A 23,972-nucleotide genomic window follows, 5' to 3' on the forward strand; every position below is an offset into this window, starting at 1 on the left:
ATACGTTTAACTCGAACAAATTTTTATCCACCCACGACCACCCTTGCGTCCGCCCCTGTTACAGCGCATATTATTATCGTTATTCCGCGTAATACTCGAATACTTCCCATGTTCATATTATTATTATAATAATATTGTTATGATTTACAAGTCGATTTGTAATTTAATTTTATAATTTAGTGCCATGTTCGAATGCGCAATGAATACCGAATAGAGCGATAGATATATTATATTATACATGAATTATGCATGACGGGAATGCACTTACGACAATATATCGGCGGTGTATATTAACGGTTTAACAAACGGATAGGATATGATTTTAAACGTCCATCGGATTCGGATTATCGTGTGACGCTCCGCAATCATTTTTCGGCGCACAGCGTTCGCGTTCTCAGATGTTTTGTCCGCCGAACAACGACACCCATACCATACTGTATAATATTATTATTATTATTATTATCATACGCCATGCGATGTCCAAGTTCCGGCGCCGGCGCTGTGCGGTACCGCGTGATCCGATTGCGTAGTTACACTCGCCGGTCGGCCGTCGGCAGTCCGGCTCGATCCGCGCGCCCGTCGACTTCGTACCGTTCGCGCGCCGTGGGGTTCACCGTCGGGCGAATAAAAAAATAAATATTACTTCGTACGCCAGCAGGTTCGGCGATCCACCCGAGACGCGCCGCCGTGTTCGAATCCTGTTTGGTGCGATCGAATAATAGACGCACGACTCCGGATCGACGCATTGCCGGATGTTCCTGATTTTCGCGTCGCCGTGGATTCCGGTTAAAATTTCGTTTTTACCGTATGCCAGAAAAGTTTAAGCGTGTGTTCGTCCGATCCGACCGACTATATGTGGGGGGCGTGTCTTATACGTTTCGTGAATATTAATTTATTTATTTTGATGACATTACCGTCGGCGGAGAACATTACGTTTTAAACAGAAATAGAAACGATATTGTATCGACGCGAATACATATATTATATAGCTATTTTGTTGCCGATTAAACGAGTGAAGGTAAAAATAAATATTTAAATATTTAAAATAAGTGTATATTATAATAATATGCTTGTGTGTGAAGTCATTATATGGATACTCGAAGTATCGAAATGCATTCATAATACATTTATAAGGCGTATTTAAGTCTATATAAATGCATATTATATCGTTATTTGTTTTGATTCGTCGATGTGAAAAATAAAACTATTCTAAAAGTAAAAACGAATTAGATACCTACTTATTTTTAACTTTGAATATGGTTTTCAAACACTTTATTATATTTTATTTACGATTAGAATCTATGTACGGAACATGCAATATGGTTTTGATTAAATAAAAAAAAAATATTTGAAACATTGATTTATGTTGGTTTTGAGAGACAGTATTACAATAAATAAAATACTGGCTGTTAAAGGTTATTTATAATATACATAAATAATCAAATAAATACAAGATAATATATTTGAGAGATTGCGTGAAGTGATAACATTTAATTTAATTTATGATTAAAGTCAACATATTATGCATTTTGGACTGTGATTGTATCACTTATTAATTAAAATAAAAACTATCTATGAATGAATAAAAATAACCAATAACACTGAACTGCTGTATTTAATTTTATAGGTAAATGTCTGCTTCGATACATTGTTAATTCGTGGTAAAGTTAAAATATGTACTTTTTTAAAGGTTAAATCTGAAATAGCAATTAGTTTAAAAAAATATATTTATTTGTATTATAATATATATGCAGACATGCAGTAATATTACAGTTATGATAATTACAGCAATTATAATGTAGGGTAAGCGTTTATTTTCATTTAGATACCTACGCTCACATAATGTATACACGCATACGTATACATGATATTTATTACAATGGTATTTTATTATTGTCTACGTCAAGAACAATAGTGCACGAGCAATGAGCATTATTGTTACCTTTTACAGAAAAATGTATAACAAATTGGGTGTTCGTTATAGGGGAAAATAACCCTTCATGTATAAGCATGTCTAATGACATCATGTTTGTCTTTAGACCCATTCCTGCATTAGTCTGTATAATATGAGAAAACGAAAATTAATAGCGGTCAGGTAGTCTCATAGGCCAAGTATAACGATAGAACATTTTAGTGAAAAAACAAATTTTAGTTTTTTTTTATTGTTGTAAAATTGAATAGGTACATAAGATAAAATCGCGTGATATAAGCCAAACACATTGCGTTTTGTTAAAACTTGAAATAAATAATAAAATACTATAGGCTTAATTGTTTATTACGACGAATGGCTAGTATTGAGTATTATTTAAATTTTAAATACATTTATACAGTTATTAAATACAATGAATATGTGTTATAATAAACATTTTTAAATAAAATATAAGTTGTTGGAAAAAAATAAAGTATTGTCATTTACAAAAAGATAAGTGTTTATTATCTAGATAAAAAGTGCTATATTTTTAGTTATCTGTGTGCTACACTAGTTACAGCTGGTATAAATATAATTGATATTATTTAGTATAAAATATATTAGGAAGGTACCTATAAATATGTAGTTTTATAAAAAATAATTATTTAAACTATGATATACTTTATTATTAATATTAAAATATTAAATATATAATATATATACGTATATATGTACTAAGATTTAAGTTAATTAGATGTAAAAAATACATATGTATACTCATAAAATTACAAAATAACACTTCGTCTAAATAATCAAAATGATAATTGTTAAAATTATTAAAAATTTATAATACAATATAATTGTAATATTATAATATAAAAAATGTCTAAGGGGTTGCTACACCAGCATTTGTTTTCTCTGTCTATCTTCCACTCCCACATAATATAGGAACAAAGATACTCCGTATCTCCACGATTACGACTCTCTGGTCCAGTTTAAGACAAAATTTCCTATGCATTAACTGGATAGATTTTTAATATTTACAATTTTGAATAAATCATTAATGGTTAAAAATAATTGAAATTATTTTAAATTAAAACATACTTATATTTATAAAAAATGTAAATATTTAAAATCTATCCGGTCAATGAATAGGAAATACTCTTCTTTATATAACATATACCAGGTGCTTTTGCCCTTAACTGAACCAGAGAGTCGTAATCGTGGAAATACAGAGTATCTTTATTCCTATATTATGTAGGAGATAGACAGAGAAAACAAATGCTGGTGTAGCGGCCAACGATTATTATTATTTTCCAACGATTGCGAGTTGCGACATTAGGCTTGTGAGAAAAATAATTTCATGTGCGCACATTTAGATAAAACTTACCAACCCATTTTTTAGTTTTTATCTAATCGTATTAATTATTTTATGGATATTAAATTATAGCTGATTCATACAGTAAACAAATAAATTAAATTAAAAATAACTTTGATAAGATATAAACACAATGGGTGTTGGTCAGTCAGTTAATTGAATAATTCCCAATTATTTCGCATAAGCAAAATCTTCACATTTAAAAAGTAAAAACATTCATGAACAAAGTTTGATTTAAAAAGCAAGTTTTGCTAATAATTTTTCAACAAGTAATTATATTAAGTAAGAAAATAATATTGTTTACAAAAATAATGTAATAGTAAAAATTGAAAAAAATATAATATTGAAAAATAAGAATTTTTGCCGTTTTTCAATAAATCCTTTGCTTTTTCAAAATCTAATACACAAAATATGTATCCAATAGGTTAAGTTAGATAGAATTAAAATGGTGGTTTTTCAGGCCATATGTGGCCTATGGACAAACTTTATCAGGCCCACAGACAAAAAATTTATTTTTAAATAATTTTTTTGGAAAATTAACTCTTTTGGTTAGAAGTTGAACACGGGTGCCAAATGGTTTTTAAAGTATAATTTTTCGTTTTTCTCAATCGTCTTCAAGAAAATTTTAAAATATTGATAAACAAACATCAATTTTTAATAAAATCTTGACCAGATTTAGATGACTTAAAGTTTTCTCAGAATCATTTTATGTTTATAACGATTTATCAATTAAACTTGAAATGTTTTTTTTTTTTTATAGAAATTAATAATTATGTATTAATTTTAAACACTGCTGTCCTAGGTGTCAATCCAATTCTTGTATTAAATATTTTTACTTTTGTTTTCTACTAAATTTTGCATTGCATATAATTCTATAAAAATAAAAATTGAGTGTTACTTTATAGTATGTACTATGTACAATGTACATATATGTGCGTAAAGTTAGTGACAAAACCTTTATATATGCTTAAAAAAAAACTGAAATGTTACAAGACGTCTCTTTAGAAATGCTTAAAGCGTATGGCTTTTAGGTTTTTCGAATAGATTTGTCCAAGCGAATCGAAATGATTCTTTTGAAGGACCTACAAAAATGTCCACTTCCAAACATTGAATTCGACCGACGACCATTTTTACTCGACACTATGAATTGTCAGACAAACTGAAGGGGCGAAAATACAAATAACAGAAGTGATAATTGCGCAACGTTTCGTGAAATATATTGAGGGTATTATTATGTACCATTTGAATATTATATAGTGCTATTTGAGTATATGAACACACGAAATTATTTTTACTGATTATAATATGTTAAATATTCCTAACCAATGAGTCAACTCTTATTTAGACAAAAGGTTAATACACTTAAATAGTTAAACATAATGGGTATAATTAATGTAAAATATAATGTAGGTATACATATTATATAAAGTTTAAACAGTGTATAAGTCGACACTCGAAAACCTATGCAATTTGCTTCTGATTGCTGATAATGTACCTATTCTAGAACACCTAAATGTCTTTATTCCATCCTTTATTCGTATAAAAATAATTTAGATGAACTACTTAGTTACTAAAATATTGATACATTTTACAACAACATGTCAGTGGTAGTGTAATAATAATCGGTCGTTAATTTGTGGTTATTTAATTTTGGGAGTTGTAAGATGTATAAAGTTCTGGTCCCTTATTTCTACACCAGGGTTTTAGAATTGGGTATATCAGTATCACAGCAGCCCTAAAAGGGTTTGGCCCGCATAATGAATGTTTACTTACCGTAACATTGGCATTGGATAGGAAGTTCGCAGTAAGTACCTTTCACTAAGCTACCGATTGTTGTTTATATCACGCATAGTTAGCATTAAAATAACAGAGAAAGGTATTAGCATTGCGGAAAACGTCAAGATAAAAACACATTGAATTTTTCGGTGTACGTCATCATAATAATAGAGTTGATACTTGAAATTGATAACATTGATGAGTATTTATTAGACGTGCTCATGATTAAACACATCACATTATGTCTTTGTATAATATTCCGATCAAATGTAATTTTAATTAAATCTTTAACACGAATCCATAGAATTTCGAAAAACAATTTCCATTAACTGTGAGTACCTATAATAATGGCAATAATGTATTGTATCCCAAGTTTAAACAAATAAATATCATTTAATTTAAATTATTATTATTTTATTTTTAATTATACACAGCACATATAAATATATTATCATGTAGTAACACAATTAATAAAAATTATGATATACTATGTTAACTATAAATTTATATAGTATACCATACAATATATTATATACTTATATATATATATATATACCAGTATATCACATTTGTGATGATGTTTTATTTTATTATTTAATTAAACTCTTTTGTTTGTGGATTCATATACAACGTTTCTAAAAATAACACGACTTAACATAATTCTTAAACTTACTATGTAATTAATTATTTGAAATAATAGTATTTAATTATTATAATAGTATTTTATTAATGTTTATTAAGTTCAATAATTAAGCAAATTCGTCATCTATTATTATTTGTCATAAAGGTTATAATATAATATTTATATTTCAACGCATGATATTTTCAACACATTGAACATATAGGTATTATATATTTTATAATATGTATAATTGTATAATTATTATAATTGAATAAAAATATTAAGATCAACAGTTCTATAAACATGGTTAGGTTTAAATTAAAAACCTTTATTTGTAACATTTTTATAAAAAATAAAAAAGTAGATATCAAAATATAAGTGACAATGTGACATATTATAATATATTATTATCCCAGACTAATCAGATAACATTTGACATTTTAAAATAATTAGTTTCACGAAATTATATACATATTACGATTATTAAATAAATATATATTTTGCTAAATAATTAAATTTTTTCTTCTAACAGATAACAGTTTAACACCTATCGGCTTAACTATTTTTATTTATTTGATAATCTCATTATATATTGTTTGAATGTAGTCAATGCAAGTTATTAGATAATGTATTATCATTATATTATAATGATATTATAATCAGCAGTTTTTTTTTTAAGTATTACAGTATGAGTTCATTAACTAATTATCATTATTATCCTTTTATTAAAATAATACATTACTAAGTAAGTATGATAAACAGTATTCATTATTAAGTTCTCTCAAAATTATATTAATTTTGCATAAAATCCTGCATGGGTACTATTTATTTGATTCGATTTGAGAGATTCTTTTGAATCGCAAGTTTTAAATTTTAAGGATACATTAGAGTCATTAGGAAATAGCTTTTCTTTCAGTATAAAACTTTGACTAGTTACATTCATATTATATACATATAAGTTTACGTATAAATTGGAGAAAATTGCCAGTACGCTCTATTCACCCAAGTTTCTAACTTATATTGTAAAATATAAATATGGAATGACAACAGTTTTTTAAACATTGTTTTGCTGGGTACTTTATCTAGTAGGTATCAATTAATATGTTATAAGTACATTTAAATTATGTATTATACGAACTATATTTTGTGAACTTCTTGTTAGTGAATTCATAATTAAAGTCTTCAAAGTGTTAAAAGTAATATTGATTGCGAAATATGAACTATATGCAATTTATAATAATAAGTTCATAAAATTATAACCATATATTCGTATGGTAAAGTACAAATAGGTTACACTTTAACAACGATACTAGACAGTGCTGTAGCTGTTTCTCGAGCAATATCTCAAACGTCAACTTATGTTACAAAAACATATTTATAGTTTTGTATAAGTATCAACTGATTTTTTTTCTCTTTGTATGTGATGCCTGAGTAATATTCACTATAGGATAAATTGAGAATGGCAACTCGCTATTTACAGTAATAGGACATCCTTAGTTAGGTAAGTACTTATTTAAAGTTGTATTATAATAATAATAATAATAATAATAATAATAATATAATGTTCATACATTAACTGTGAACGTTGCATTATTGTCTGGCTGAAAACAGAACAAAATATATATCTAACACAGTTATCTACATATAATATATAAACACAGTTCTTGACATTGTTTGACTCCCCAACGTATTCTATACACGTCTTATCATCCGTGAGTAGGACGCGTTCCAATCGAGTGAATAGAATAAGTATGTGGAGACTGTGAGATTACATAGAATCAAAGTCTTTTTTAGTCGATAGAGCGGAAAAGAAATACAAATTCCATAGGTATACTAAGAAGTAAATTCACAAAAAATCTAGGGATTATTTTTTGAGAAGTGGGTACGGCACGCACTTGTTTTATTAATAACATAATATAGCAGAACGTGCTAAATCATAAAAACATTGATTAGAGCGTGTATCATTCAGACATGTAAATATTACACTGACTTGTATGCACACTAGAAAAATAGAACCACATTCAACCCAACAGCTACAACCTAATTGAACTCCGTTTATCTTTACGCGAGTCACGACACAATAAATTCAGCCACAGATTCAATATGGAACGATTGGAATTAGAATAGAAAACAGAGCACAGAAAATACGTGCAATGTAAAATGGTACCGTGTTTAATAATGTTTTATAATATTAAAATGCGCCAAAATGAATTCATATACGTTAAATCGATGAATAATTTTTAAAAAGAAATTCATAAATTTCAATATTTTGTTGTTTTTATCTGTATACCTAATGCATAAATATAAAAAAAATATCATAAACTAAAATAAAAAAATAATATAAATTATTCACTAATTTGAATGAAGTATCATAATGCTCATTTTCCACTTTTACATTTAAGTTATCAGCGTTTTCATATTTTAAATACTCCTTATAAGCCATTATAGTTAAAGTTATTTTAGATTCTGAGCGGACCGATGAATGTATTGATTTTACAATGTATATTTTTTTTGTTCGTCATAACCCTTTGAAGCAATAAAAATACTTCAAACTTCAACTTTGAGAATGGTTTTTGGTATTATATCAGATATAAGAGAAGAAAACGGCCAAAAATAAAAAAATTCTCAGTATATTTAAAATAATAAAAAACTTAAAGAAAAACTGGAAGTACGAGTATTACGCAAAACCAGATTTCAGCAAAATCGATTTTTTTTTTTTTTTTGTAATGAAAAAACGAATAATTGTTGGGACTTGAATTGTTTACTAAATATTTATGTTAACATTAAATTTTTATAGACATAAATTAAATTTTAATCTTTTTATATTAATGATAGATCTATGAAATTGTTGTTTTGTGATTTATTGTATGATGTTATTATTTTTGTTTGATAATAATATATATATTATAGCTTGACAATTTAATTCAAAAATCTTCAAACAATAGTTTGTTGTTTCGTCAGTTATAAAATATTAAAAATTCATAGTAAACAATTTTTTTTATTAATTAATAGATTTATGCTGCTTATTAATATTACAATTTCGTTTGATAATATTATACCAAAAATAATTTTTCAATATTGTGTATATGGTATTTAGTTACATACCATATGGTCAATATAATAATACGTTGTTCTCAAAAAAATCCGTTCAAAAAAATACATAACAAAAATGCTCAATGGAAAATCAGTACCTACACAAGCACAGCTTTAGATATTTATAATTATTAGGTAAAAATGGAAAATTCAATTTGTATATATAGGTAATCTGAAAACAGTATACTATCCACTATATATTAGTGGATATATGTATATATTGCTTATATATTGTTTTTATCCACTATAATATTCCATTGTAAAATACTAAAATAGTTAAGTATAATTAAATGCCACAACTTTGTGCAATTTTTTCCATTTAATATTATTTTAATAACGGCGTACCACATTTATCAATAATACCTATAGTATATTTACAATCGTTTATTTTATTGACACAGGAATTTTGTTCTATAGAGATTTGACTTGCTCAAATTATAGCTCTTTATATTACGATTTTGATTTATTATTCTATTACAACTATTATAATGCAGATTATGATTTTTTTAAAGATATTTCAGTATAAAACAATAATATATCCGTTAAAAATAGTTGATAATAGTGAGAATAAAATATGAAATCCTGTTTACCCGGCTAACTCATTTAAGGTAGCTTGGTCAAAATTATGCATTTATTAAGTTTAAAATTGATAAAAATGCAAACTGCTTAATTTAAATATTATGCATCGTACATACAAAATATATAATATAATAATTTATTAGTATTATTGTTTTTAAGCGTGAACATAATTTATTTGAAAAATAATTATATTATAATAGATATTAGTTAATAGTTAAATGACTAAATTCGTGGTTTATTATTTAAAACAAAATATATAAATATATACATAGAAAATAATATTTTGGGACTTGTAAAAATTAATTTAAAAATAAGGGAAGTTTTGGATAAATTTAAATAATAATAATAGTTACAGAAGAAAAACCAAGAATATGAGTAGATAAATATTTATTAAACATTTAATTTATGGTAATCGGTAGATATATTATAAAAACCATCAATATTTAAATTATTTAGGTACAATTTATCTATTAATAATCAAAATTAATATAACATGATTTATAAATTATAATATATAATAAAAAAATATAGTAAGGTCAAACTTAAGAAATAACAATCACTTTTTGTTTAATTTCAGTTTTAAGTTAGGTTAAATGTTTAATCAATATAAGTAAAATATCAAAACTTGCTATAAATTTCTTATTTATTAAATAATATATGTAAAGATAAATCTTTTCGATTAATTCACTTGGCTAGATCCGTTGATAGTTGGTTGTTTGGAAAATGAAGTTATCAGGTACTATTGTAAAATCTATTATATAATTCTTATTTAAATTTTTTAAGTTATCATTTTATTAATATCTTACTATTTAATTTGTGTTTCATAGCATTCTGGCGTTAATAATAGTTATCACAATATTGATGAACACTAAATACAAATGTATTGTTTTTTAAATTTAACTCATAATACGAGTACAATAATTTAGTTTTAGTACATATTACAAGTATGTTTTTCGAAAAACTCTATTATTATAATAAAACTTTATAAAAACAGTTGTTCTTCGAATCATAATTTATTATAATACTATAGATGCGTAGGGCGTAAATATACATATATATATATATTAATTTGTTAGTCGAAAGAAAGACAATTTACTCTATTGAAATAATAATATACAAATCAATAAGACGCGGTCCTTTAATAGTTTATAAGACTACCTAAAATATAAGTGATATTTTCGTACCTTATACCTGTGGAGTAAACGTCAACTTATCTGATTATGTACATTTTTAAGGATGATAAAACTTCAACTACATGCTCAATGATTTAAGATTTTATTTATAATTTGATATATGTATATATAATATATATATCATACATTCATTAAAACAATACTTTTTTTTATATATAGTTCTTTAAATATTTTATAACCTATGCGCAACCATTTGTTTTTCATAGTGTTTTATTTGAATTAGTTGATTATTCACTAAGGCATTTATTGTTAGAAATTGTAAAATAACTTATCTCTTTAAGTAACATTGATTATAATTTTCATTAAAGATAGTTTCATGATAAATCGTTATTAGATTCTATAAAAGTTTATAGAAATAAACGCCCTAGCTAGTTTAATTAATTTTGCATATTGTTACATTCTTTTATATATTTGCTTATTATGTAAAGGAACTGTTAAAACATTGTATTTTATGCAAAGTTTATGACATAGTTTTTACCTTTTATGGAAAATAAATAAAATGTATTTAAATTTAATAGTTTGTTTTTAAATGCAAATTGAAGTTATGTAGGTATATCTTAGGACTGTGGATAATTGTGACTAGTATTCAAATTAAAAATACGTATCAAAACTTCATAATAATATTTACATGGGAATTGAAATATTAAGATTGTTTAGTTCAGAGTATAAATATTTAGACAATATTTTTGGCGTAGGTTAGGTAATATTTTGTTATTTCAAATGTAATAAGGAATATTATTATAATAAATTATTGTCTATATTGATATAAATGTAAAGTATAATAATATTTATAATGAATTTTTAAAAAACGGTATGTCAATACAAATATAAAATAATTCATCTTTTATTTATTCTGAAAAATCATTCATGAGAATAAATTAAAATGTTATGTTAATTATGTACTATCAATCATTATCATAATATTGATACTTTTATGAATAACTTTTAAAAGTATTGAAAAAAAATATATGTAAAACATTTTTATGTTATTATGACAAATAAAAATGATAAATAGTTAATGTTTTCACCGCTGTATATTCTCAGGTAAGAGAAAATTCTCAACTTCCGAAATCACTGTCCAAATCGCTCAATTAGGACTCTGACTTTATATCCTCCCAGATCCAATTTACTCAAGTGACTTTAATATCTCTGTATTACTATATATATTATTGTAGTATATTTTGTCCATGTAACCATTTTTATTTGATTCACATATGTGTATATAATTAAACATAATATGTACTTATCTTCCAATGACCACCGCTACTCAGAGTTATTTTAAATAAAAATTAGAAACATTATTAATTAATAGAAAAATAACATATATATGATTAAATATATATTTAGTGATTTTTCTTGTTAATACATTTGATGGAAAAATGACCATTTTTGACTGATTTATATCTTATTATATCCTGACACCGGCTACCTCTCTTGGAGTGTAATACTGTAATAGTCAGGAAAACAGACACCGCGTTTTATCAGACTTGAAGTGACAACTCTCGCCGATGTATACTATTATTATACAGGAACAAGTTGCATGACTCGTTTAGACGAAGTTTCATCGCACTGCACAACATTTTATGCGCTCGCAAACGACTAAATGAAAATGGTTTGATAGTCGGACACAGTTTTCTTTTAAGACTATAACAGTATGACCAATGACCGCATAGTTCCTATCTCGGTTACTCACTCGCCAATAACATCGGCAATAAAGCCAAGTAGGTCAGTATTGAGAAAACGCAATCACTTTTCACAGTGGTTTTTCTCCGCATCAGTAAGGTTGTTCGAATATCTTAATCAAAAAGTTTTAGCGTCGTCGTGTCATCGTGTGGATTAATCATAGTGGTGTACGGTACATGCAGAGGTCTACAAAAATGTAAACATTTTATTAAACATTAATACAATCCTCGTAATAATTATATGGAGTCGACGAACCGCACCACTCGTTTTCCGTGCATCACGAGGGTAACGCGTCCAAAGTAGGACACACATCGCGTATCACTTAAAATGTTGTTCACAAGTTTCTTGTATGTATAGACTGTCGTTTGTTACGCATTCTGATTACATACTACTAAACTTAATAATTAAAAAATCAGGATAAAAATAATCAAATCATTTTTTTTTTTATTTAAAAATAATAAATATTACAGTCTTTGACTGCTAAGGTTATTAGCAATTAATAATTATTGCAATAATCAAATAAACTATTACTATTAACGTCAGTATGTTCACATAAAAAAAAGTCCTGCCTATAATAAAGTCACTTCCCCACTTGTCCACTGCTAAATACGTACTTGACTTATACGCATTTGGGTTTTATAAACTATAAAGGTACATATTATAAACCGGCCAATTCAGCTGCGCATTTTTGAAAAAAAAACGATTGTTTTTAAAAACATATAATATAGTCATAGTGTATGGTTAATTTATACTTATAGTATGTTATATTTACATATAACAATATGCTAACACCTCTTAGGCATTAGGTGTGAGTACCTATACTGCCTATAATACATATTATTTACTATAAGGGTATATGTCTTACATTGTAATATTAGGCACCCAGTGCTTTTCCAACGTTAAAAAATCTACAATTTTATGTATCATATTATAAGATTTTCGGTCGGTCGACTAACGGTACAACATATTATATACAACAATAACGACGTAATACAATATAATGCCTATACATAATATATATATAATAATTGTATGATATCGAAATCGTGTAGGTACCTACACATATTTCACATTTATATAATATATATATATATATATATAACGATACAATAAAGCAATAAAATCATTATTATTATTATTGAGTTTCGTTTGGTTAGACGGATCCGCGAGAGGGGTAAGTATATATCGCATATTATACGTCCACGCGCGTATTATACGTATAGGTACGCAGGTATATAATATATATATATATATATATACATAGGAATTTCTGTTAAACACATAATAACTACAGAAGTTATATAGGTGTAATATATATATATATATATACATTTATATAAGTGCGTTTACCCCCAATCACTACACTAACATGGCATAATTCACCATTGGTCCGCGTGTATATAATATATTGTAGGTAGGTACATACCTATATATATAGGTGTACTATACATAATATAGCAGCGCACATACCGCTATAACCTAATATGTGGTACAACCCTATATATATATACGTTTATCGTAAGTTGTGTACCTTTTTATATGGTATATACCTATAACGTTTGAACATTATATCATATTATATTATAGTATTATTATTTCGTAAACGGGTGCACTAAAGAACTCGACGGCAGCACGGCTTCGACTCGCGTAAGATGTGCGTAAAGAAAATGAAATAAAAATAAACCGCACACACAAAGGGTTTGTCGAGCGTTCGGTGGTGCGGTTTCGGGGGGGGGGGGTTGTGGGGGGGGAAGTAACGAGCGTTGTCGGGCGGAGGGACGACGGGATATCGTTGTTTCGACGGACGGACAGTTGTCCGCGCGCGCGCGCGCGCGGGGAGGGTTAGAAATAATTTTTCTCCTCCATGACATCCGCACACCGCGCCACCCGTGTACGCATGGGTCGCTACCGACGGCAGCACAGCTGCAGGTGCCGGTTACGGCGGTGACGGCGGACGACGATCGCGGCGACGGCGGCGTGCGCGCGCCTCTGCGGTGGTGAGGTGCCGAGTGGTGGTGACGGCGGCCCTACCGCCAGTTTGTTTACCGCGGCCGTTCAGTCGTGTTCTCTGTTCCCGTGCGCACGTCATGCCGTCGTCGTTCCGTTGCTGTCGTCCCGTCGCTCATTGTCGTCGCACCGGTGTGGCCTGACAATCGACACTCCGTCGTGACTGCCGCCAAACTTCGCGGTGACCGTGTCCCGCTGCTGTTGATATTTGTCCCGTTTGTGGCGAACCGATCGCTCGTCGTCCTATCGCGTTTCGCATTACTCCGTCGACAACACTGGCACGTACGTCGTAGGTAACCCGAATTTATCTACCCGTTAAAAAATTTAAAAAAACAGTAGGTCGTGCCGTCGGTTTGTCGGGATCTCTTCGCTTATCTCACACCACGAGTGCTAGTCGTTCTCCGGCGGTGTGTACCGAAAGTGTTCCGTCTGTGGTTTTTTTGTATATGATTTCGTCTGCGGACCTGAAGATTGATCGTACCCGGATGTCCGTCGAAGTGAGTGTGATTGTTATGAATTTCTAGCCCGAGTACCTTAATGAGTATAGACGATATAATATGTGTACCCCCCACACTTGTCCGTAAATTGTTGCCTGAAGTACCTACCTGTGCTTGGGCACGATACTATAATATAGGCGTACCTAGCAGGTACAAATTGGTCGGGAAACGAATATAGTGGGCCAACTACCGAAATAGAGCCTCCGATAAATCGTGTAGTATCGATCGTACATAATATTTTCAATCGTGCTAAATTGATTTTATTCAATATACCAATAAACGATGCTCGTGGGGGGGGGGGCAGTAATGTGCAAACGTGTCTCCCCCCGTGAGGTGTGTACCCGGCTCCAGCTGTTGTTTGTCAGAAATTCGTCGAGAGAACTCCAGTCTCGAACCAACAAGCCTAACCCGTCTGTCTAATCGCAGCAAGAAGACACGTCTTCGACTGTTATCATTACAATAACAGTGATTTTTTCTGATTTTATGTTTCAAATGTCATTATACCCATAGAAAATGACGCGATGTACCTGCTGGCTACCTTTACTCGAGTCTGTCCAATATCTGGCCTGATGTAAAAACAATATATTCATCTATTTGATACTGTTCTGTCTGTACTTATTTTTTGTTATCATGGTTGCAAATGTTAAACATGGTGTTTGAAATTGAAACTGTTCCTAACTTAATGTTTCTATTGTAGGTACCCATTCTAGTGATAAAAGTGTTGGTTAAATCTACATTCAGATTTGTTTATTTAAAAGTCTAGGAATTATTGCCCAATGATACTATCACTAGTTATTAAACTCCATAATTTATAATGCGACTGTTGCTTATTATCGTTTGTTATGTATCTATATATTTGTTAGTAAATTACAAATTACTAATTTGTGTTGTGTACAATTCAAAAGCTCATGAAGTTATGTCTAAGTCTATTATCAGTCAGTGATAAGGTAGTCAATATGGCTATCAACAATATGTTGATATTTGTAGTTACAACTTGCCATATCTATAATAATTCCTTTAATAATAACTACCACCATTGATTGTACATATTATTACTAAGCTATTACCTATTTCAATAGAATAATAAATCATGGTTACAATGTAGAATAATGTGATGTATGTAGAAACAATAGCAATTACCTAGTGATGTGGCATGCATCTCATGTCGCATTGATGTTCGTTCAAAACACTTAATAGAATTAGATTTGGTGATATAGTGATGTATATTCACTCAGTAGGTAAAACATAGCTTGTATGCCAAATCACCTAGTTCTAAGAAGATGGGACACATTTCATCTAGCACACTCTCGATTACCCCATTTACCATCACTGCCTTCGACTTCCTATATACTTATAGGGCCACTTTTGTATTAAAGGTAGTTATTTTCATGATGTTATGCCTGAAGTATTTCATATCTGAGTAGAGTCAGTTAAAAAGGTTTAGATTTGGTGGGTATCTATGAGATACATAAATTTACCTTTATTCAATTTTAATTTTTGTTTATAGACAATATCAATAATAATGAATTTTAGAGTACATTTTATACACAGCACAGGCAACTGGGTACTTAGGTATAAATTGAACAATTATTTTGTTACTAATCGGAAAAAATATCAATAAATAGGTATTATTTCATTTGTAAACTTGTTTGTAAATAAACTCATGATATTATATCGTGTTATACTATTGTGTGGTGTCTAGATATATTTTCGATTGTCATAAATGTTGAAATAGATTAACCTACTTACTATACTTAGACAGAAAAAATTGTGCCTACCATCCTCGCTACCATTACAATTCATAATACAGAAAGATTAGCCATTGTAATTAAATTGTTTTCACATACCTATATTTATATAGCTATATGTAATATACCATACCTAAATATTGATTCATTTGATAGTATTGTGGAACTTAGTTGATACTACCTATTTCTATAATAACATCTCTATTGTAGCAATTTTTAACTATAGAAATAAATCCATTCATAGCATATGTGTAAAGAGTTTCTTCACTAATTGATTATGGAAGAATTATGTTTAACTAATAACCCCTGTGATTATCTACTATTTTGAGTAGATGAACACAGATTTATGAAATATTCAAGTGTAGCTACTTATCTATACTTATATGTCTATGTGTCCTTATTTTGAATAATATTGAAGTATATATCCTTACTCTTAATTTATTCTTATTTTGTAACCAGAGTTATAAGAGATTACCGAGGACATTACCTATTATTTATTAAAAATATATATTAAGATTATAATATTCGGAATAATATGTTTATAAGTAATGTAAGTATCATATAAGTTAGTACTTCCAAGGAACTTTTTGAATTTTTAATAATGCAATATATTTAGGTACTTACTTAAGTTCATATTTAAATTTATTTAACTTATTTACACTAAACCTAGCATTTAACTTACTCATTATATAAAATTGAGTATCTATAAAATAAAGTAAATAACCTATATTTTTTAAAACTACTAATATTTTTTATTTAATTAAATACATCTGGTATAATATAATACCAAAGAAAGGTTAGGCTTAGTATTTTATAGTAGCAAAGTCTACCAATAAGTGCACTTAATTGTCCAAATTCACTCTTTTTAGTTTATTACATATAATCATATATTTTTCAAGATAATATCAACTGTCTATAAAGTACATTTTACAATCTAACTACCTATGTAATTACATTAATTTCTTATGTTTAATAATTTAATTTACCAAAATTTATCAATTTGTTTAGTTAGTTTTACCTTGATACACCAGTCTTAATAAATATACATAGGATACATACATACCTCTATTTAAACAGTAGTTTCCAGTTGATATTTTCTTAGTTATGTTGGTTATCTATTTATTATATTATAAAGGTATTTACTCATACATTTTTTGGATACACAACAATAATCAAATTTGGAGTAAAATTAACCATTTTTAGTTATTTAATATTTTTAAAAGTATGCATACCTAGATACATTTTATCTATTTGTTTGTTTGGAAATAACAATGTTAATACTTACCTAACTAATTTAAGTAATTTATCATTTTATTCAATAGATTTAATTTAAAATTAAATTAATAGGTTTAAAATAATTTTGTACACAACTTCATAAAATCCTTCTTGCTAAAAAAAAATAAGTTTTAACTTCTTTAAATTGTAAATATAGATGTACACTATACCAGTGTTTCCCAACTGGTGTTTCGCGGAACTTAAGGGTTCCGTCAGCCGGTGTCAAGGGTTCCGTAAGAAATTTGGGAAAATATATATTAATTAATAATATTTTCGATTTTAATTATGATTTGAGTATAGAAAAGCTACAAAAATTATATGGGGTTCCACAAAACGTTCAAGCTCCTGCAAAGGTTCCGTGAGTAAAAGAAGTTGAGAAACACTGCACTATACTATATACCTACTGGCTACTATACTAATCAGTACTAAACATAATTCTTGTACAGTTTATTTTAATTGTTATACCTGAGGCTATACTTAATATAATGTTATTACTTATTAGCCAATTTTGTTGTTTTCTTTACACATTTACAAATACAATTATAAAAGTAGACTAGAGGCTTTGCAATTGAAATTTTAGTTCTATCTTCTTTTAAAATAAATATATACCTAGTACCTACCAACATATTTTCTAATCTAAGATCTGTATGTATGTATACTCGGTCATTACAATATTAAATTATACACCTTTCATGCAAAGATATATCTTTATAATAGCATTAAGCCTTAGGGTCATCATAGTACCTTTAGCTTTAGTGTTCAACCATAATTGTAGTGTTTGAAGCTTTATTATTAATCACAGTACTACAGTAGCTGCGTGGACTCTTTGTTTACTATTTCATAGGAAAATAAATTTAGATGAAGGGATAGTGCTATTTTATACACAAAATACTGAATAATAAATTAATGTAAAATAAGATGTTTTTATATTTTATAATAAAATGAGTTTTGCTAATTTGTGGAAAAATAAACTACTAGGTATTAAAAAATTGTTTTTCATTATTAACGTCGAGATTAAGGTAATTGATTTTCTCATTGCTTACTTTTTTTATACCATTTAAATATTCTTTGATTTCAAAATATTTGTGTAATTTTGTGTAGATGTCTTTAATGTTACCTAATTATATAAAAAGTTAACTTTTCCTAGTCCAAAAATATGCTTATAATGAAGATAATTACTTAGTAGTTAATACCTACTGTTTAAATTAATACGTCCATTCTTTAGAAAATAATACCCATTATGACATTATGTTTCTTTTTATTGGTCATTATTTTAGTTTTAACAATTGATATATGTTTTGCCTCATCAGATAAGATTTCTGTCTTTCTACCTTAAACACGTATCATCACGTAACTATATTATACAAAGATAAAATCAAACTTGCTGACAGTTTATGGATATGATCGTAGGAACCACTCTATTTGCTACGAAGATAGCCCAGGGAATTAGTGGATCCTCGAGATCATTAGTGCAGGAAGCCTGTTGTAAACTACATTCCGAGGATTTGATGACAATTTATCTGATAGGACCACCCATGCGGTTATGGAAACCCCCTTCGGTTTACCACCGGTAATATTTTTTTTTCTACCCAAAAATTATGTCCTCATTAATGTGTAGGTATATTATATCGTACTAGTTGTGTACGCGTGTTACATCTGCAACCGAAGCTGCTTGTATTGAATACAAAATAACTTCATTCTTAGGTACATAATATATACTAATATATATCATCAAAAGGTATACGTATATTGTATATATTATAAATAATATTATGTACTGTATATTATACGCGCATGGGATACTGAGGCCAAGGACAATTAAACTGGTTTCGCTTGATCACCGGGCAACCTGTTGCAGTGCTGTAGTTCCTCCGTGAGAATAGATATTACCAAGTCAATAGCGGTATGCGGTATGGATATTAAAAACCAATCTGAATTTAATACACTACATAAATGGGATTCGATGGCGGCCATAATAATAAGTAAACTAACAAGATACAATTATTTTTACTTATTTTTTTTTAACAATGGGATTCACTACGTCTGCATTGTCAAGTAGTAGTATCATCTATACTCCTATAATACGTGTGCAATAACTACCTACTGTAGGTACCAAAGAAATGCCAATTGATAAGATCAAAAAGATAAATGTTATGAAAAATATATAATGTGGCTATCGAAGTAACATATAAAGTTTACCCATATAGGTAAACTACACATATATCCGTGAATTGTTTTAAAAATTCAAGCTATTTACCAAATCTGTGATTTTACGGTTATTTTTTATGACAAACTATTTGTCGTGCAATTTTATAAATGAAAATTTGTAAAAATCAAACTTCATATAATACCTACCTATTTTATTTAAGTCACTGTATAATATAATCTTACTAAAGTAAAATAATTTTTTTTATATTTTAACAAGGAATTGAGTAGGTTTCATATAAATAATAATTAGCCATTTGGCATTTATATCATGAAATTATATGTATCACGAAAATTCAGATTCTAACAATCAAAATATTAGGTAAATAAATTATCCTTGGACAATTTCATGTGAACATCATAATATAACTTGATATAATAATATTTTTATTAGTAAATGAAAATATCATTGGGTACTTCATAAATCATTTTTTATGATGTCATTTCTTTTTCTTATTAAATTAAGATTAAAATTTGATAAACTCTGAAATTGTATTCTTGAGTAATAAATAGGTAGGTACTATAATTAAACACAATTGCAAGCTTAAAAATTATAAAGTTGAAAACAGTGTTGTATAATATTGGTACATATTATTTAGGGTAGTTGTTAACAATTTTAACAAATAATAAATATACATTATACAACTTTTTTATGGAAAAAATAACAACTATTGTTATTTAATTTTTTTAAATTTTCTATTACTTCTGATATTATAAGAATATTCAATTAAACACTAAAATTTTTAAGTTTTCTTTGAAATAATTGTATTTATTTTAGCTCTAATTACGATAAGTAAATGGCACGATGTACTCTTGTACTTACCTATAAGTTATGCAGGTATTAATAAAATCAAAAAAGTTCGTGTTTCATTGAAAACTTATGTTTATTAAAATAATTTTGTGTTCGTTCTGGAAAATTAATCTGTGCGTGAAGAATCTTTTATTATTACGTATATAACTTATAAATTATATCTTAGGTATATTAAAATTTTAAAATGTTTATTTTTTATTTATTAATTATATGTATTAATCAATATTTTAAAATAATAAATTATGTAAGGTAAACGTAAACCTATTGTCTTTGTTAATAAAAAAATATTTTGCAATTAAAAAAAAAAATTGAACTATGTAGTGTGTTGGTACTCTTTTCTTACACATTTTACCTTTACCTACAATACAGTGATTTTAGATGGGTGGTTCGTTTATGACGTTTATATACATGGGATTGTAAATGGGGGTTTCCTCTTGATGGGCCGTCACTTCTGCACACGAAAAGTACATCAACTTAACATTAGACCATTTCAAGTCTTTCACCCTTTTTTTAATGACTTAGTTTATTGTCGTGATTTCTATTTCTTACAAGAAAATGTACGTAAAAAAAAAAGACTATACAATACGACAAAATTGTAAGTACTCTTCAATATTAACACTGAGTGTTCCAGCGTAACACTGATGAGAGAGGGCGAGTTAGCCTCGTTCATGGTATATATACTTAATACAAACAAACCGAGTGTTTTCAATTAGACTCATTTTTCTCCCTTTCTTTTTTTATCCTTCGTGATCTATTAGGTGAAGAACCGCTAACTAACTATAGCGCGTGCCAACAACAAAGGCCAATTAGACTCGATGTTCTGTTGTATTTCTTGGCCACGTGCTTTCTTTACTTTTTCAACATAAAGCTTACATTTAAAAAATAACAAAAAAAACTTGGTGTTTAAAAACTTTTTTTTTAATGTATAATATAATTAGTAAATAATTTTAAAACCTCCAATTTTGTACTATTTTTTGAGTTTTGAGTATACCTACCTATCTTTATATTTTAAACTTTAAGCCAATCTAACGTCAGCTAACCTAACTAATGTTGATTAGATTAAAAAATATATAAACTTAATGAAAAAAACAATTAGTTATCAGTCATATTTGTCTTACACCAAAAATATAACTCTACTTAAATAGTAAAGCTAGACACGAAGTTAAAATAATATATTTCAATGTTTCAAATGTTATTATTATTTATCCAATAGCTGTAGAATTATTGTAGTTATATAATAAAAGAAAAGCTGTAGATAGTAATTTTATGTTCAGCGGTAATAATTTTAGAATAGTATTTTAATTTGTTATTATACGGGTTTTAGTTAAGTACCACGGATGAGATAGATAATGAGACTATAAGATATTGTGTTGAACTCTTAATAAGGTATAGATTATTAATATGTACGAATTAAAGTTGACTCCTTGAGCGGCGCGTTATACATATCCATAAATTGTTAGTTAAAAACTGTTTCACGCGGGTAAAAATTAAGGACACTTGGGAACATAATTTTTATTTACCACATAAAATATCACATAGCTTCTTATATGGGTTGACCCAACATGAAACATATTTCCACGGAATGTTGCAAATTTACACAGTAAAGAGAAAATTCTAACCTTCCGATATCGTTGGTAAAATCACTGCAAAATGTAATAATTTTTAACCATTTATATCTAACCGTTAATATCTTATTTGTATAGTGTTTGTTAATCTTTCATCCTTTTTTATAATGTATATATTTAAAAAAAAAACTTAATACGTAAATTCATCCCAATGGCCACTTTCCACTGTTAAAGAATTATCTAAAAAAAAAATGTATTGTTGAAAATCCATTATTTTTATGTTAATTAAATCTGAATTTATTTAGTGCTATTAAAAAAAAAAAAAAATAAATAAAATTGATATTGCATGTTTAAATGTTTTTCATTATTTGTATATTTTCTTTATTTGGTTTCTTGTATCTATTACTACATAATATCTTAATCTTAATATCTTCATAAATTTTCCTTTGTTTTTCTTTTACGTACAATATTTTTGCTACCTATATAATTTCATAATTACGAAAGGCAACTATCATTGTTACAATATTGACGCAGGGCCACGTACCTAAATAAATTACTTTTAAATACTTTATAGTATTTAAATATATTTAAAATTAAAATTTTTTAGTTTTATTTAAATTGTCTATGTCAAATTCTTCAGAAAACGCATGGGTCTTTTTGAGTTTTACAATATAGTATAATATACCTAGTATACCTAGTATATTTACAATGTTTAATAAGGAAACAAAAAATGACTCATAAAATCGATTTTATCGCCTTAATAAATTTTACTTATATAAACTTTCATTTTATTAATTTCAGGTTTTTAATAAAATATTTCTACCTACGTTAATTATATTATATATTATTATTCACTCGTGTAGTTATTAGTAAAATTAATTGAGTAGATAGGCATTTTAATATAAAAATCTTTAAATTAAATTAACAAAAAGTTAACAAATCTGATTTAAAAAAAGTTGTTCAACTAATGAAAAATGTATTTCGAATTAAACGTTTATACATATAGTTATAACTTAACTAAAACAATTCTTTAAAAGTTTTTTTTTCTTTGTCTAATTTACCATTTAAATATCCAGCTTATTTTTATTTGTAAACAATAGGTGCATGATTTTTTTACTGTATTTATATATTATATATTTTGTAATGTATATATGAAAACATTTTTATTATAATTTTTTTTATTTATTACATAATATTAATTATCTTTTGACAATAATAATTTATAATTTAGTGTGCTAGATACTGGATTATCGAGTATAATAATAGGGGCTTAATATTTTCTCTTATGACATTTACTTTAATTTATATATATATAATGTAGTGCTTATTAAAATATTGTGCAATTTTTTTCTAAAGAGTGTATTGCATTTAGTATTTTATTTAATATTACTATTTTTGTCTACTAATATGTCATTTTAATTGTTTTTTGCGCGTGATTAGGACAAGTTATTTTGCTATAGGTATTTAGAGTACATCGAGTTTAAATTATTAATATCATATATATATACATTTTTTAAATAAACTAAATTAATCTAATTTTTTGCTTAACACACGTAAATATAATTAAGTATAATAAAAAAAATACAAATAAATATAACATAATTTGTAGGCTACTTTTAAACAATTCAAAA

General features: G+C 27.4%; 1 protein-coding gene across 2 annotated transcripts in view; it reads left to right on the top strand.

The window, feature by feature from the left end:
• The first annotated feature begins 568 nt into the window (after positions 1-568).
• Positions 569-23,972, top strand: part of LOC113548786 — a 139,268-nt gene continuing 115,864 nt past the window's right edge. The window contains exon 1 of one of the 2 annotated variants that reach the window (XM_026949853.1): positions 569-1,018. The gene's annotated coding sequence lies outside the window, so the exon portion shown is untranslated. Of the gene's footprint in view, positions 1,019-14,263; positions 14,738-23,972 lie in introns of those variants that run through there. The other variant, XM_026949852.1, reaches the window with a different exon arrangement.

The sequence above is a fragment of the Rhopalosiphum maidis genome, chromosome 4 (genome assembly GCF_003676215.2).
Source record: "Rhopalosiphum maidis isolate BTI-1 chromosome 4, ASM367621v3, whole genome shotgun sequence".
NCBI lineage: Eukaryota > Metazoa > Arthropoda > Insecta > Hemiptera > Aphididae > Rhopalosiphum > Rhopalosiphum maidis.